General features: G+C 40.8%; 1 protein-coding gene across 5 annotated transcripts in view; it reads right to left on the minus strand.

Moving 5' to 3' along the window:
• SEMA6A (sema domain, transmembrane domain (TM), and cytoplasmic domain, (semaphorin) 6A) overlaps positions 1–15,785 on the minus strand; it is a 117,466-nt gene that overhangs the window by 66,884 nt on the left and 34,797 nt on the right. The gene's annotated exons all lie outside the window — the stretch shown is intronic.

Genomic DNA, 15,785 nt, shown 5'->3' on the forward strand with positions numbered 1-15,785 from the left:
AAATATCCCTAAAACTTTAAGATAAAAGAAGCCACAGGGACCTTTGGATACAGTGAAAGAAAATAGCACATAATACAGTAAATAGCTCATAATTCTCAGGCAAATTCCTCACAGACGTTGATCTACAGGGGAAATCAGTGTAAAAGTGGGGTTTTCTTTTCATCCCTTCCAGAGTTTCAAACCTTTGATGCCGCCTGCCAAAGATTCCTTTTGAACAAAGCTATTTTACAGTAGTCTGTCAGTCATTCAAGATTTATGGGCAGAAAGTCAAACTTCATAACCTACACAGTCTTTGAAACTTAATTTGGCAAACAAAGTGCTAACTTGCCCTTCTGCAACACCATTTAATATTAGATACCTATGTCTCCTTTCTCGATGCCAAAAAAAGCATTAACAAGTCTTGAGTGTTCATTTTCATTTGTAATTTCACAGACACAGCTGATTCCTCATCTCTTACCCAATTGAAAAATGTCACAATAATTAATTTGCCATGTCAGATATTTGCTTTCAAATAAAATTTCAGCTCCTATAACTGGATTGGAATAGGGACTCTGTTGCAGGGTGATACAGTCCATAAGGACTAATGATTTATTATACTCTGTGTTTGCCTATTATTATTCAAACACACAAATTGGAAACTTGGCTGATTCTCTATTTCTATTAACAAAATAACTGAGAGACTGAGTTAGACTGAGACTAGAAAAAATAAAATTTAATGTAAGGCAATGACTGACACCTTAACTGAATAAAGTGTCAGACGGATAGCAAAGGATAAAAATAGCAGGAATAAAAGCAACACAATGCAGACACTGTCTGTCTATTATACTTTATGTGAGGATGCATACTAGAAGATAGTACATACAAGCCCCAAGAGAAGCATTTCCGTCTAGCACTGGTTAGGCCGATAGCTGTGTATGATTACTGACATAGCTATGTCTGCTTGCAGACACTTTCTTTACCTGTTTCCTCCATTTGTCTCTTTAATCACCTCTTACATTTTTCTCTTGAATGTTAGCACTCTGGGGTAGGAACTGCTTCTTTCCATTTGTTTCCATGCCCAGTGAAACACCATTTAGGGCCCTTAGGAATGCCCAAAGTAGAAATAAGCAGCAGAATTAAATACAATACTTGGAAACAGAGTTTCCTTCAAAAGGTTTGAATTAAAGATATACACATTAAAGGGGTCCTTTCTCTCTCTACAATTTTTCAAAATGTAATTTTGCCGCTTTTAAAATTTTGCCCTCCTAAGTACAATGCAAAGCGACAAAGTGCCTTATCTTAACACAGAAACAGAATGAAATTATTTCCTTCTTGAAATTGTTACAGTCCAATAAAGAAGTCTTTTCTGAAACACACATGAGGAGCAGCAGTTTAACGGGAAGAAACTTATCAAGCAATCCAGTTCTTCCACTTAAACCTTATTCATCCACAGTATCTAGTCTGCAGGCTGACAATTCAAACCACTTGGCTCACAGTGAGACTCTGGAGCACAGGAATAGCTGCTTTCTGTTACTCCCTATCAGCACATCATCCACCATCTAACAATGTGTGTACGCTATGAGGAAAGCATTACGGTACTGCAGACGTATCACTGCACTCCACTTTAGAGCCTGAAAAACTTTTCCCATGTGTGATTCTGCACCATCATTCCCTACTTCTCAGTCAGACATGTGTACCGCATAAATATATACGGGAGACAGCTTCCCGGAAAATGAATGCCTATCACGCTTACTTTGTCATTTTACGTACATGTTATCGGGCCAGATCTTTTTTCTTTTACGTGAAAAGAATTAACTGACAAACAAACTGACATACTTCCTTCTAACAAAGACTAGATTAGTAGGCTCTTAGGTATATGAAATGCTCTTTCATTCTTATGGGTAGCTTCTGGGGAAGAAAAGAGGGAGAGAAAAAAAAAAAAAGCATAATTCTCCATTGCTCTAGTGCTAACATAGTTTTCAAATTCATACAAAGTAAATGCAGAATGTCTGCTTTGACCTGTCAATAATTCAAGTGGACTACAGATCTGTATCAATGCCTGTGGCAATAAAGTAACATCAAGTAGGTCTCAAGTTGCATCCAAAGGCAGCTTTTCACTAGGAGGTAATTATTCAAACATAGTGTTACTTTTGCTGTTCTTACAATGGTGGAAAGAGCTGCACTGTTCCAGTGGAATTTCAGAAAAGTGCTGATTCGAGAAGGTCACACTTATTTTTAGTACAAATTTCCTTTTCAGCAAATACTCAGCTCTGGTTGGGCTCCTGGGAGCGATGCAAATGTTCTCACTTGCAACTGTGCTGAAACTACTTTCTAATCAAAAGTACTTGTGAATACAGAGTCTGATGAAGCATGTGTAGCTAGACAGTGATGCTGAGCGAGTGCAGGCACTGCCTCCAAATAAAACTTTTGCAAACATCAATGGAGAGATCGTCAGTTAATGTAGACCACTGCAATTCAACCCGGCCTGCATTAAGCCATACTGACTGAGAGGGAACTCGCTCTGAGAACTCCAGTTGTTCCTGTTCAAAACATGATCACTGCTCCTCTTGAAGGAAGCTAGTGGTGACAAGAAAAGTGAGTTTTGGTGGTGTTCTTAGACTAGCAGACATGCTAATAAAATGCAGTGCTGCAAATGTTTAAAAGCATATTGTCTAACCTAACACAATGACTTGTAGCTATTGAGTTGGTGGAGTAGATCAGATTTCTTCCAAGCTTCAAAAAACCCCCAACTAATCTGCTTCTTGCATGCCTAAGACCAATGCAAATACAACTTTATACAAGATACTTTGGTGCTCTGATTCAAATCCCTATGTAAGACTACTTTTTCTGGTTACTTTTGTGTTTCTGATTCTTTGTTGTATTATGATTAAGTATAAATAAACCACATGATCTCTTAATGTATACAGACATCAAAGTTTTGCCTTCCTCGATGGAATAAGTTTTTCTCTTTTTACACTGCAACTCAAAGGTGAACCACCTCTAAGTTGGACATCTGGATACTAGTGCAATATAGTCACTATTAGTGTTATAGTTACTCACTTAAAGCCTATGTATACATATAAATGTACATATTCACATTCATATGCCCCTCCCCCCAAGGTGCTTGACATAGGGGCATTTAATTTTGTAAAAAACATGCTGCTGGCATGACAAAATTTCATAAGAAAGTAACAATCATTCCAAATCAAGGAGAAAAGCCTGTTTTTTCTGAGCCAAGTACCTTCTACTGTGGCTATCCATATCCACCTGAGCCAACAAGAAGCCACCATCATCAACTCTGCTTTTTGCTGTCTGATATTTTTAGTATTTAGTGAACGACAGCCTGGATGGAAATGCATATAGAATAGCTGCTTGGCTAAGGAAATGATTACATGGCTGCTGCATTATGCCCTAGTAAATAGGTTGCTATATCTACAGCTTGCAAGTTCCAGAAGGGTTATACAAATCACATGAAAAATCCTAAATGGAAGAGCTAACTTCCTAGTAAATGCCATAAAAAAGTAAGACCAAATTTGATCTTGAGAACAAGATCAACAGCAACAGCAATGACTGTGTAGACACATCTATAAATAACTATTGAGAGGGAAACTCTTCCATGTTAGAAATCTTCCCACCTTGTTGCTTTGGCCTCACTGTATGTTCAGCTAGCCCCAGCATAGCTCCAAGTAAAATCAAAGTATGTAACCGTGTCAGAATTTTCCCATGGCACAGTAAGCCTGCTCAGTAACAGATAGATCTTGTTATATTCATTTATTACAAACCTTCTTTATGCCATGACGGGTTGTGTTCATACACGACAGCTGCACTTCGATCCAGAAATTATTAAGCTTAATGTGAGAATTACCAGACAAAATTCTACAGCCTGTGTTATGCATGAAGCAAGACCAGAAAACCTAATGGCCATAAAAAACCATGACTGTCTTAAATTCTTTTGTTTCTACAAACATGTAGAAATAACTTATTCTTCAAAAAGAAAGTAAGAAAGAAGGAACAGCATTTAACCAAACAGTAAGGAAACTAAAAACTGAAGCCGGATGAATTTAAACTACTGCATAAGGAAAAATGCATGACCAGAAGAAGTAGAAGCCTCTGTGAACTGACCCTGGAAATACTCAGCAAATAGCCCTCCTCATCAGCAGTCAGCATTTCTTACCCCGGGAAAAACAAAAGGACCTTAAAAATCTGTGAAGAAACTGATTTGAGTCGCATGACAGAGGTAAAAAAAAAAGGACTTGAGATTCTCCTGCAGTAAGAGCTTAAAAGGCATGAAAGTGAATCAGAAACCCAAGTCCTACTTCAGAGTCTCATTGAAAGAGGCTTGCAGAGCCAGATCTACCTACCCATACATAAGAAAGCACCTATTGATCTACACAGCACACGCTTTGCCACACTGAAGGCAGAGCACAGAAACCAGTCGGCCGACCACTCTGCTGTTCCCTGCTATGGTACGGATTTGCCACGCGATCCTGGCAAGCATCCTTCACCTCCTTTGGCTAAGCCTTTGGAAATCTCTGAGTGGAAGACGCCGTTAGCGTTATTTACCCCTTTACATTCGCGGTTCCTACAAAGTGAAAGGCAGGAGTTCTGTGCAAGTCAGAGACAGGAATTAGGAATAATGCAACAACAACAACAACAACAAAAAAAAGAGGAATACAACCTGCAGCTTCCAGAGAAGGAGGAAAGCTGGGCCGACACAGCGGAGCTGTTCAGGAGAGCATCCTTTGTCTACGCCTGTTTGGGTGGTGGGCTAGCTGCTGCTTGGCCACCTCACACGGCTGCACCTGGCAGCAGACGGGATCATGCGAAATGCCCAGGCTGAGTGGTGCCAAGGGGATCAGACAGATGTGAGCGAACAGAAGCTCAGCGGGTGCTCGGGGAGCTCAAGAGAACGGAGGCACAAGTGGCTATCAGCAAGACACAGCATGGAGTGCCAGACATTACAACTGAATTGGCACGTGGCAGGACAGTGCCCGGGATGGCCAGCGCTTTTGCTTGGGTTGTCCTTTCTCTAACGATTGCTGCTCAGTCACCTGAATGGTGGTGCAGGTGGCCACAGAGAGACTCAACGCCAGCTCTGTGCCCATCACCACTACCAGCCTCCAACATCTTTTTGTGACCGGTGGTGCAGCCATTATTCATCCTTCCTCTCCTGTCCTGCTCCTGTTGTCTCTACAGCTGGCCATTCATTTCACGTGGCCAAAAAAGCAGTGTATCGCTCCAGGTAGCTCGCCCTTATGCCAGAGAGGCTGGTGCATGAATGCATTGGGGTAATCACCTGTACTCCTTCAAATCTCATGGTAACAAGGGGTTGCTCCTGAATGCTGGTGGGGGGAGGGAGGCAGTGCCCAAGGGAAGCCCCCACCTCTCCACCATCACCGTTGACCCTAAATTACGTGTATGAAACACTCTCTCTCTCATCTTTTGTGTGTTATCAAAACAGTTCTTCCTGACCATAAGAAGAATGCATGGATGCCCTCTGCTATACACGCTTTACTACCATTTTAATTGGATTCAGCACTGCTTACTCATTGCCCAGCTGCTGTGGGCTGCACGCCAGACGTGACGATTAGGCCCAAGGGAAAGACACCAATGAGAGTGATTTTGCCTCATATAGTAAGCAAGAGCATCTACCTTCATTAACAAGAATAATACAAGCTTCATAACTAATTTGATGAAACACAGATATATGGATCACGCGGAACTTCCCGTGAAGACTTGCAAAAATGCATGTCTAAGATAAAATTTCATCAAATACACACAGTACTTTTCAAGCAAGTTTCAGGGGTACTTGCTTATTTTGTTCAGTTTGTGCAACCGTGAGTCCTCACCAGTTTTCCTCTCTCCTCATTTGCAACTTTACAAGGCCATATATCACACCCAATAATGTCAGCTATGATATGTAACATCACTACCTCCTGCTTCAGTAAGCGATAAGCTGAAAAGATCTGGACAACCCCCAGGCAGCACTGATGAGCCTCAGCCTTCCGAACGGTAGTAGCAGGTGTCAAGTCAGTAGGCAAAACTCAGCATGCTTAATGCTGGCAACCTGTCTTGTCAAGATCAACATTACTGCATGATCCAGTGCAGTGCAAAAAGAGAATGTAAAGAACAAATGGAGGCCTAAATAGGAGAAACCTTCTGCTGACCCAAGTGAGACATCCCTGATGACTGCAGCGTTAATAGGATGCTGCTGTTCGGAGCAGGAACAGTCAGATGGAAGATGAACATCTCCCAGATGGAATTAGAAGCATCTCAGGCCTATCGATTTTGGTTGTAACCTTTACTGTAAACAGTCCACGGGGGCCTCATCAGCCACCTGTTCAGTGATATTTGCATTGAAATATAGAGCCAACGCAAATGAGAAAATGGCCACAGTTCCTTGCTAAAGCATCTGCTCTGTTACATCCCTCTGTCTATGCATCACCAGCAGCAGCAAAGGTACAGGTTTTAGAGGAAGGGGTAATGCAGTGGCACTAGCTCTCTCACATGGCACCAGAACCAGTGAACACTCCATTTGTCATGATGTTGATGGTGGCGGTAGTGGTATTATATCATGCAATATTTCACTTTCTAATAATTGCTCAGTTTTATACTGAAATCAGGCTTGCCAAAACTGGGAGGAAAGCCATCTGTGCCTGGAGGATGACTGCCAGAAACATTTGCAATTTTATTTTGGGGTTATAAACCTGCAGAATGGAACAAAGGCAATGCCTAAATAACCCCTTTCACTCACCACCCCCAACTACACAGAGCAATAGACCTAACTCTGGAACAGCTTGGTTGGTCATTACAAAGATGTCTTTATTATTTTTAAAAGCCTCACTCATTTAAGAGATAAAAATAGCTCTATTGATTATTTGTGGGACTTCAGCAAACCTCTGTCAAGATTCTGAATTGATTTAAGAGCTAAATGTAGCAATCACTGCCTTTTGACAGGAGAGAACGCCATCTCTAATATATACTTTGCTGTTTCATCTCAGCATGCTTAATAGAAAACAGATACACTACCAGCAACACCATTACTCTCCCCAGCCCTCACTTTGCCTGGGAAATATCAGTGCCAGTCAACTGACCTTCCATTCTCTCATCTGATGGATGGAATAAAAATTATGTAGCTGCAGGTGACCCAAAGCCATAACGGGAAAGAAAGGTGGCCTCCTTTTGTTTTCCTCTCCTTTTAGGTAACAAAGGTGAAACATGACAATATTGACAATTGTCACTGATTAAAAGTTTAACACAGCCCTGGAGACATTGTCTCAGCTGCCACATGCCTGCTGTAAACATAACATTAGGATCAGGCAGTAATCCTAAAACAATCCCTACAGCTCAGCCAACTCTTTAGTTCAGATTCCCTCAGATACTTAGCATTTGCTTCCTTTCACTGCTGGTACATACTTAAATGGATTGCAGCCCTTCTTCGCCCTCTAACCAGGAAGAAAAACTTAATTTCCAGTCCACTTATGTCTGCAGAACAAATCAGATCAATATACAAGGGCACAGGTTAACTTTGAAGAAAAAAGTTAGGATCTTACAGAACATATCGCTGAGTTAAAAGCTCAATGTAATCACAAACAATTCTCATTGGTTTTTTGCTAATGCAGGAAACATTCATGCATTTAATGCATGAAACCCAGCTGTATTCTTTGGGAGACTTGTCCCACTTGTTTGAAATGAAAGTGTTCATTTTTTAAGGTGATAAGACAGGAGAGACATGCAAATCCTCACATTTAAGTCAGCTGTTACGTAATCGGAGCTTTTGTGCAATTTGGCCATTTATGCAAAAATTGACTTATTAACCAGGCTTCATTTACCTTGAGTGAAACAGCAAGTTTTATAAGAGTATTTTTTCAAAAGTTGCCGATCAACTTTGGTGTGAAGTAGTTTGAAACAACCTCAAACTGCTCCCCTGCCCTCAAAATGTGAATAAAAGCTCTGGTAGCACTGCAAACGCTGAGAACAGACATTACCATTTACTTAGTAATTACTCCAGCTGTGGACACCATCCTACCTGAGAGTGCTTTACCCTCTGCAGCCGCCTCTGGAGAGCCCACTGCTTGCTCCACACTGCAGTAGCCTGGTCATGGCAGCAGGAAAACTCAGGCCAAACCTCAGCATCTTATTTCGGGAAGGCACAAGGACATGCAGACACATTGCGGTCAGGCAAGCTGACTCCTACCGGTAGCAAAAGAAGGCAGGGCTTTTCCTTCTGGAAATCAGGCAAACTTACCAGGATAAGTTATGTTTGCCGCTGACAGATAAAAAATGCAGGTAAGCAAAGAGCTCTTCAAATGTATTTATAATTTTAGCCCCTAATGTGTTTATGAAATCAGGTTTTTCAGGTTTATCTGCGCCTTGCAGAAGAGCACGAAATAGACTACTGCAAAAATGAAAAATGTCCACAAATCCCTAAAGGAAATTTTAAAAATGCCTGTGGATATGCACAAGCAGGTAGGGGAAAAAAACAGAAGACTCCGAACGCTAAGAGAACAATCAAATTAACTATGAACATCGCCTCTTAGCACTACTTATGACATCTCTTTTCCTCAGACATCCATCCAGTCACATGTGCCCACAGACTGATAGACATTCACCCACATTTAAAAGGCTCAGATATCACAGGAAAGCATTTTTTATTAAAACTTTAGAGAAATTTCATAGAACTCTGTCTTTCATGATTACTCTTCATTGCCCGATGTTTTTGCTGATATTTTTGGAAACCCTAAAGGAGCAGAATAAATCTGACTCGGAGACAGAAAATCTATGTAGTTTGCTTTTGCTCTGAGATGAGCATGGTGCTTGCAGTAATCCAGTTCCTGCAGTTTGCTAGTAATTGCTAGCTGCAAGTGTCAGACTGAGCTTTGCTCTGGCTAGATTCACACAGAACAAATTCCCAAATTTTACATCATATATAATCCAAACATCCTTACGGACAAGTTAATACAAGAAAGTACCCTACCCTCAGGAGTGCCTTTTGAGTAAAGGGATCACCTCAATATACCAACATGACACATTTTTCACTCTTCTCTTCATTCCAACACTTCAGGGTTATGAAGAAAACAGAAGGCAAAGCAAGAAGTCAACAGATACATTAGAGAAATCCTACTTCCAGGATACTACTGAGACAAATGATATTGTCTGTTAACCTGCACATAAGGTTAATTACTGTAATTCAATTTATTTTAAGGGAAAATGCTTTATGCAGATATCATCAATTAACCTCTGAATATAAAAATCACAATTCCTGTAATTAATAGAACAGTGCAAGATCACTTTAATTACTGGGGGTCTGTTATTGAGAGGAAACATGAACTATCTGATGTGATTTCAAGGGCAAACTTAAAATTGAGGTGGTGTGGGTCAGAAAAAGTAAAAAAAACCCACATAACAACAACAAAAAAAACCAACAAAAAAAAAATTTACAGTTAGACAGAGATAAGCCCCTGCATCACATAAATACACTACTCTCTTCTCCTGACACACATTCACCCACATCCTGAAGAATACAAGCATCCTTACACATTTGTTCACACCTGCTTCTTAGCACAGCATGAGGGAATTAGAGCGGCATAGAAAAGGAAGTCAAAGCAGCATTGACAAACGCCTGTAGTACAAGTTACAAAAGCAATAGCTCTGTTATTATGTGCTTTACTTCTTTGGAAAAGCTGTGGAGAAAAAGGTTCAGTGTAGCAAGAGAGAACAAGCCCACTGAGTATGACTGCCTGAATGGGGCATGATGGATGAGCTTCCTTGCGGATAGGAAAAGCCTCTAATCCGTTCTCCGGCTCATTGGTAGAGCAAGGCAAAGCCATTCTCTTCTTGCGCAGGAAATATCCTCTGCCTTTTCGACACCACGTGCAGGGTTTTTGCAAAGGACAATCCAGACTGTCACCCAGATGAGACAGCAGCCTGTTCCCAGGTCCTGCGCTGGGGCAGGCTCCGCTTCGCAGCCCCAAGCCCCGCAGCAAGACAAAGATGTTTCTATATCGCTCGCACTTCCTACGGCTATTTTAGGAATGATTGGCTGCATTCAGGTTCCAACTGCAAATAACGAGATACACGGGAAGAGAAGTCATTTTCATGGCACCAGCACACAGCTAATGACTGATGCTGAAAACATCATTACTAATATTCCAGCTAATTTTGTGGAGTTGAAAAAAGCCACACTGTGTGCAACAGAGAGAATGCAGGCATCATCCCAGCGATGAAATAACATCCACCAGCACCAGGACGGGAAGGATCTTGCTCTGGGGTTCACTGAAGAAAGTTTGGCTCTAACCAAAATACTTAGGCTTTCTCAGACATCAAAGACCTATTCCCCAACCTTCTCTTCTCCACTAATCCCTGCAACTTCACTCCTTAAAGGTGGGGGATGAAGAAAAAGCAGTGGTTCATTAGCTGAGTGCATCTATGTGAATTCAGCAAGATTGCTTGATGAGGAGGCACACAGAGTTATGGGTTTTTAACAAATCTGCCAGGTGCCTTTGAACCCAAATGAATCCTTCCTAGCTTACCTGACAGAAAGAAATTCCTGTGTAGGAATAGGGAAGAAGACAGCGTAGCTGGCAAACTGCTGCTGTTATTTCTTACTCTGCAGTTCTGCTGCTTATGTGATTTATATCAAATGCTGCAGAGAGAGTTTCCTCTAACTTTGGGTTGGCCTCGATAATGTGGACATTCAGCTGATCAGCTGCCAGGAGCTGATCTACAGCCAAGACCCAAATTCCTGCCAGCAGATAGAAAAGAAAAATAGCACAAAAGACATTAGAGCAGAAAATCAAATTACTTTTTAATGATACTGAGGGCTGCATGCACGTACCGTGCTGAACTCACTAGAAAAGCTTGAAGAGACCCAGGTTGACATCAAGGTGTGACGTTCTCTAGCCGGACTCCAATCCAGCAATTCCATGTCAAGCCTTGCCTACGTGTATGAATCATGTCTCACTGATTACGCTTCCTTGCACCGCAGAGCAGTGACTCTCTGGCCTGCAGCACAGTCACACAGTTAGCACTTCCAACTAAAGACCATCAGTTTGTTTTCATTTATGCCAGCAGAAATGCTGACACTGACGTCTTCTAGACTGTGGAGTACTGATTCCCACCGGACTTCAGAAAGACCTGTAGCTGCTCTACAGCTCATAGCATCTGCATCAGCTCATGGGTGATGTTGCTTTACCTATTTATAAGCCTTCCAATCGTAGAGGACTGTGTATATTTAATACTTTGATCCTCATAAAAGTGCACATCCTTACATAAAGACTAACTGCATATGGCTTTTGTGCAGTCTCCCATCAAATGTGAGGAAATGGAAATACCACATCCAAATTTCCTCTGAAATTTGAGGTTATAATTAAACATACAAAAGAAGAAATTCTTCTTTTGGTTTGGATTCTTGCTTTCTTAGAGTAAGCAAATTAGATGTTCCTGGTCATATTCCATAATGTATTTCTTCTTGTTAAAATTTGCCTGTGAGCAAGTCAAAACAGAATCTCATGGGTATTATTCTTCTGTGGTAACTACATCAGCATTAAGTAAGAGACTATTCTTTGCATGCATGTGCCCCTACATTCAACCTGTGCTTGTGATAAAGGCCATTTTGCAATGTCTATGACTGAATACATTGACAGATTCTGATCTTCTGAACAACAGGACCAATACCACCTACAAAATGGCCTGTGATGGCTCAATGAAAACGCTTTTTGGAAGAAGACTTCTCTCAATGACTTGCAGCAACAAAGAGATCCAAAGGACATTCCTTCAAGCATCTCCCCTCTTCTGATGGAAAAGTGAAACTTTGAAAGAAAGGACTTACCCTACAAAATCTTTTCTGGAAGCTCTGAGGAACTCTGCTACCTGACATCTGCTTTACCTCAGGGTTGTCCTAGACACCAGACATAGAGTGGGACAAATATGCCAGAGCTTCTCCATACTCTCACAAAACTTCCAGAAAGGAGAAAGACCTTTATTTAGTTCATTTACTACTAAGCTATACTTATTGAACATGGAGTCAGAAACATTTCCAGCCACAGAACAAATGGCACTCTTAGAACATGCTGAAGAACAATTTTATATTTTTTTAAATAAAAATTGAATATTGAGGATGTTCTCATATATTTAAAACACAGGGGGAAAAGGTGGAAATTAATTGATAATTTACAATTACCTCATTGAATACTGGTGCTTACAACAACTCCCCTCCTTAACTTAGAGGTAGAAACAAATTTTTTCCCCCAGCAAATTACCATAATTTTTTTCCATGATGTCCTAAAAGTACTACTTACTGCCCCAGATAGGACGAAACAACCTGCACAGGGTCTGCATGGAGCAGCCAGAAGGGGCAACACAAACCTATGACTAGCAAGAGGAAGTTGCAAACTGGCAATGCTCTACAGAAGAGCAGAATTAGTTTGTGAGACTGAAAACTCCCATGCCTCCCTGGTACAAGCTATGAGAAATGCTTGTATGCTTCCCTTCTTAATCCTCAGGAGCTCCCCACAATCCCTTCCCTTCCCAGCACTTACATACAGGGACTCTCTCTCGTAAAAGTACTTGGCTTTCCTCACGCAAGAACAGATTTGGCTTTCCTTACACCAGAAGAGATTACACCCCTTACTCACACACACCCTTACATTCCCCAAAAGCTGAGAACGTTATTTCTGCTGCAAGCTCATGGGGACAGATGGTATCTTCCCTCCTTTTTTTGGACAGCTTTAAGAAGATTGCTAGTGCTTCACATAAATAAAAAAACAGCTCTTGATGATCAAAGAATGACTAAACTTAGAATATATATCTTAATATACATTTAAATAAAGCTGACTTGTGACATTATTTTTCTTAGCTGAATGCTGGCAAGCTCTGAAAGCAGGTGTTATATGGAGAAACTGGGATAGAGAAATGTGGTAGCTTTCTCCCAGCGGTTGGACAATGAAGAAGATGGAGAGCAAGCTTCTTCCTCCTGAAGCTTGCTAGACATGTTCCTTCTTTTTCCGTCATAGAGAAAGAGCAACTGCCATGCTCCTCTTCAGTTGATAGAGGCAGGCACCCAACTTTCCCCTGACCCACCAAACCAAGATGACTCTTTTCCTCTGCCAGGAATGAAGTGCATTGCCCTACTGTGTGTTCCCCAGGGGCAGGACACAGTCATCCAGAATAATTTTGCCTGACTGGAAACGAAATGAGGACAGAAATCTTTTCATCACGACTTCCACATCAGTCTCTCCTCTTGCTATCCACACTTACAAATACACAAGGACAAACACATTAGGACAAAAATGCTAAGCCACGCAACCTCCACAGTGTCCTCCTGCCTAGAACTCTCTCAAGTAGGATTAATTGTACTGCATGAACCAGCACACACAGACTCTAAAAAAAAATTCAATTTCCAATATGCTCCTTTCAAGGTATTTCTAACGTAAACACAGACAAAAGGTATGCTCTCTTTTATGACAGGCCTGAAATAAAGCAGCTCTAATTAGCAAAACCAGATACAACTTCAGAGGTAACGCAGTTTTGAATGCAAGGATAAGAAACCTCTCTTTGAGCTTATTCAGCAGCAAAGCAATCTTCCACCCTTCTTCCTTCTTTTACTTTCTTCTCTGTGACTCTGCAAATCCATACAATAGATGAATTGATGATTTCCCACAATAGCAATTTGATTTCTGATTGCTGCTTTGTCACAAACCAACCGTGCATCGTCTACTGTTAACCAGTGTCCTGCATGATCTGAACAAAGTAGCCCACTACGCAGCCCTGTCCACACTATCACTTCTATTGCTGGATGGACCCAACTATAAACTAGAAGACTGTAACTTACTTTCTGTCTGTCTCCATTGTAATAATAATTTTTGGGCTACAACCCGCATGGCAAAATACTGCTTGGGATTAAAGTTGTGCTAGCAAGAAAAAAAAAAAAAAGTCTCTTCACTGGCAGAAGATACTACTCTACTGGAGGTCCTTTTGGTTAATTTTTCCTAACTTGTATTTTACTTCAAGAATGCTAGGCACCGTTTAAGTTTTAAGGAAAGAAGGCCTTGTCCTGAAAAGTTTATAATCCACATAGACAACACATACATATGTGGATAAAGAAGGTTTTTCTAATTTTTACAGGTACAAGAAAAACTGCTCCCACCTGCAGTTCTCTTGATTCAAATACACAAGTCTTCTTTGGCCCTGTTCTCTCTCGAAGCAAACATTTTAGTTACTAAACTGTGAAAATATTGACAGCATTTTTACTGCTTAGCAGCATCCATAATAACTGACTGCCAACATCCCAAACTGCTCAGATCAACATTTTGGGCCTGGACAAATGCGTTCCATTGCTGACCTCCAGTCCTGCACCAAGTCCTTAAAAACTGAATCACGCACACATGCACACACATGGGATGCGTTGCCCAAGATAGATGAGTTATTGCTTGTTCTGTTTCAACAGGGACATGGCTTTGGAGTACGGTTTTGCAGTTTAAGGACCACAAACATGATGATTCATCTCACTGGAAACAATTAATAATGATGCATTTGTTTCGTTTCTCCACTATTACCAGCTGGTCAGTCAAAGCTACATTTTTTTTTCTAGCTATACCTGCAAAAGTTACCCAAATAATAAAAGAGTTGTTATCAAATCTGATTCTTAAACAGCAGACTTTCGAAACACTAATGTTTGGGAAATGCTGGGCAGGGAATGGATTGCAGAATTCAGCAGTCTTGGTTCAATAATAAAAGAAGTGATACCCCACATTTTTTTCAGTTGTCTTATGAAATTTTTCCTCCATTCTGTCTAATCAATCAAGTTAAATTCTGTTTAATTATTAGACTCCAACATATGGGCTTAGCCAGAATAATCTAATCATCACAACAAATTCACACTTAAAAGCAACCTCAGTCGCAATGTCTTGGACAAATTGAAGGTTTAACATGCAAACAGTTACCAGATGATACAACTAAAAGAATATGGTTTCACTCAACAGCCATTAAGTCTCAGTGCCAGCAGAAATGAAAAGGAAGATATTAAATATTACCTTTCTTTTTTAAAGAAAGAAAGAAAAAAAATCAGTACTGAAGGAGGACAGTGGCATGAGCACCAGGGACAAAACAGAAGAACAGCGGTCACCTCAGCCCATTACAGCTTTCTCCTAAAGCCACAGCCAGATCTGGTACGATATAAACAGCAGCAGCAGTTCCCTTGGGACTGTAATGTTGTGTGAAGCTACACACAAAACACTTCACGGATGTCCCTCAGGGACCAGAGGCGGCTGCAGGTCCATTTTAGCTAACTATTATAATCTTCCCATTGCCTTCTCCCAGACCAACACTTACCTTCCTCGTCAACTACAGCAGCAGCTAAAAGCCTAACTAGGCATGGCTTTGAAGATCATGCACTTAATAAAACTCTGTAATTTTGATTTCTAAGTAAAGGTTACTAAAAATAAACATTATAAAGCTTACTAGTCTGTATCTTTAGTATCTAAAAGCAAAGAAGGCTCCTCAGAGGTTAGCAGGTATCTGAAAAAAAGGAATAAACACCACTACATTTCAGTCTTGCACTGCTTACCGTTTACTCCTTCCTCTCCCCTCATTTTGCTGACAGCAAGATGGGCAATACATGAAAATTTGATTCTTGGTAAACTGAGTCATGCAAATTAGCTTAATGAAATAGATGACTTTGTGTATGTCCCTTTGATACTGATTAAGCTCAAGTATCCACTCAGCTAATGACTAAAGCAATACCATGAGAGCTCTTGTGGAGGTGTCATAGCTGTACTCTTTTTTGTTTTTTTTTTTTTTTTTTTAAA

Source organism: Calidris pugnax, unplaced genomic scaffold, assembly GCF_001431845.1.
Source record: "Calidris pugnax isolate Ruff unplaced genomic scaffold, ASM143184v1 scaffold358, whole genome shotgun sequence".
Lineage (NCBI taxonomy): Eukaryota > Metazoa > Chordata > Aves > Charadriiformes > Scolopacidae > Calidris > Calidris pugnax.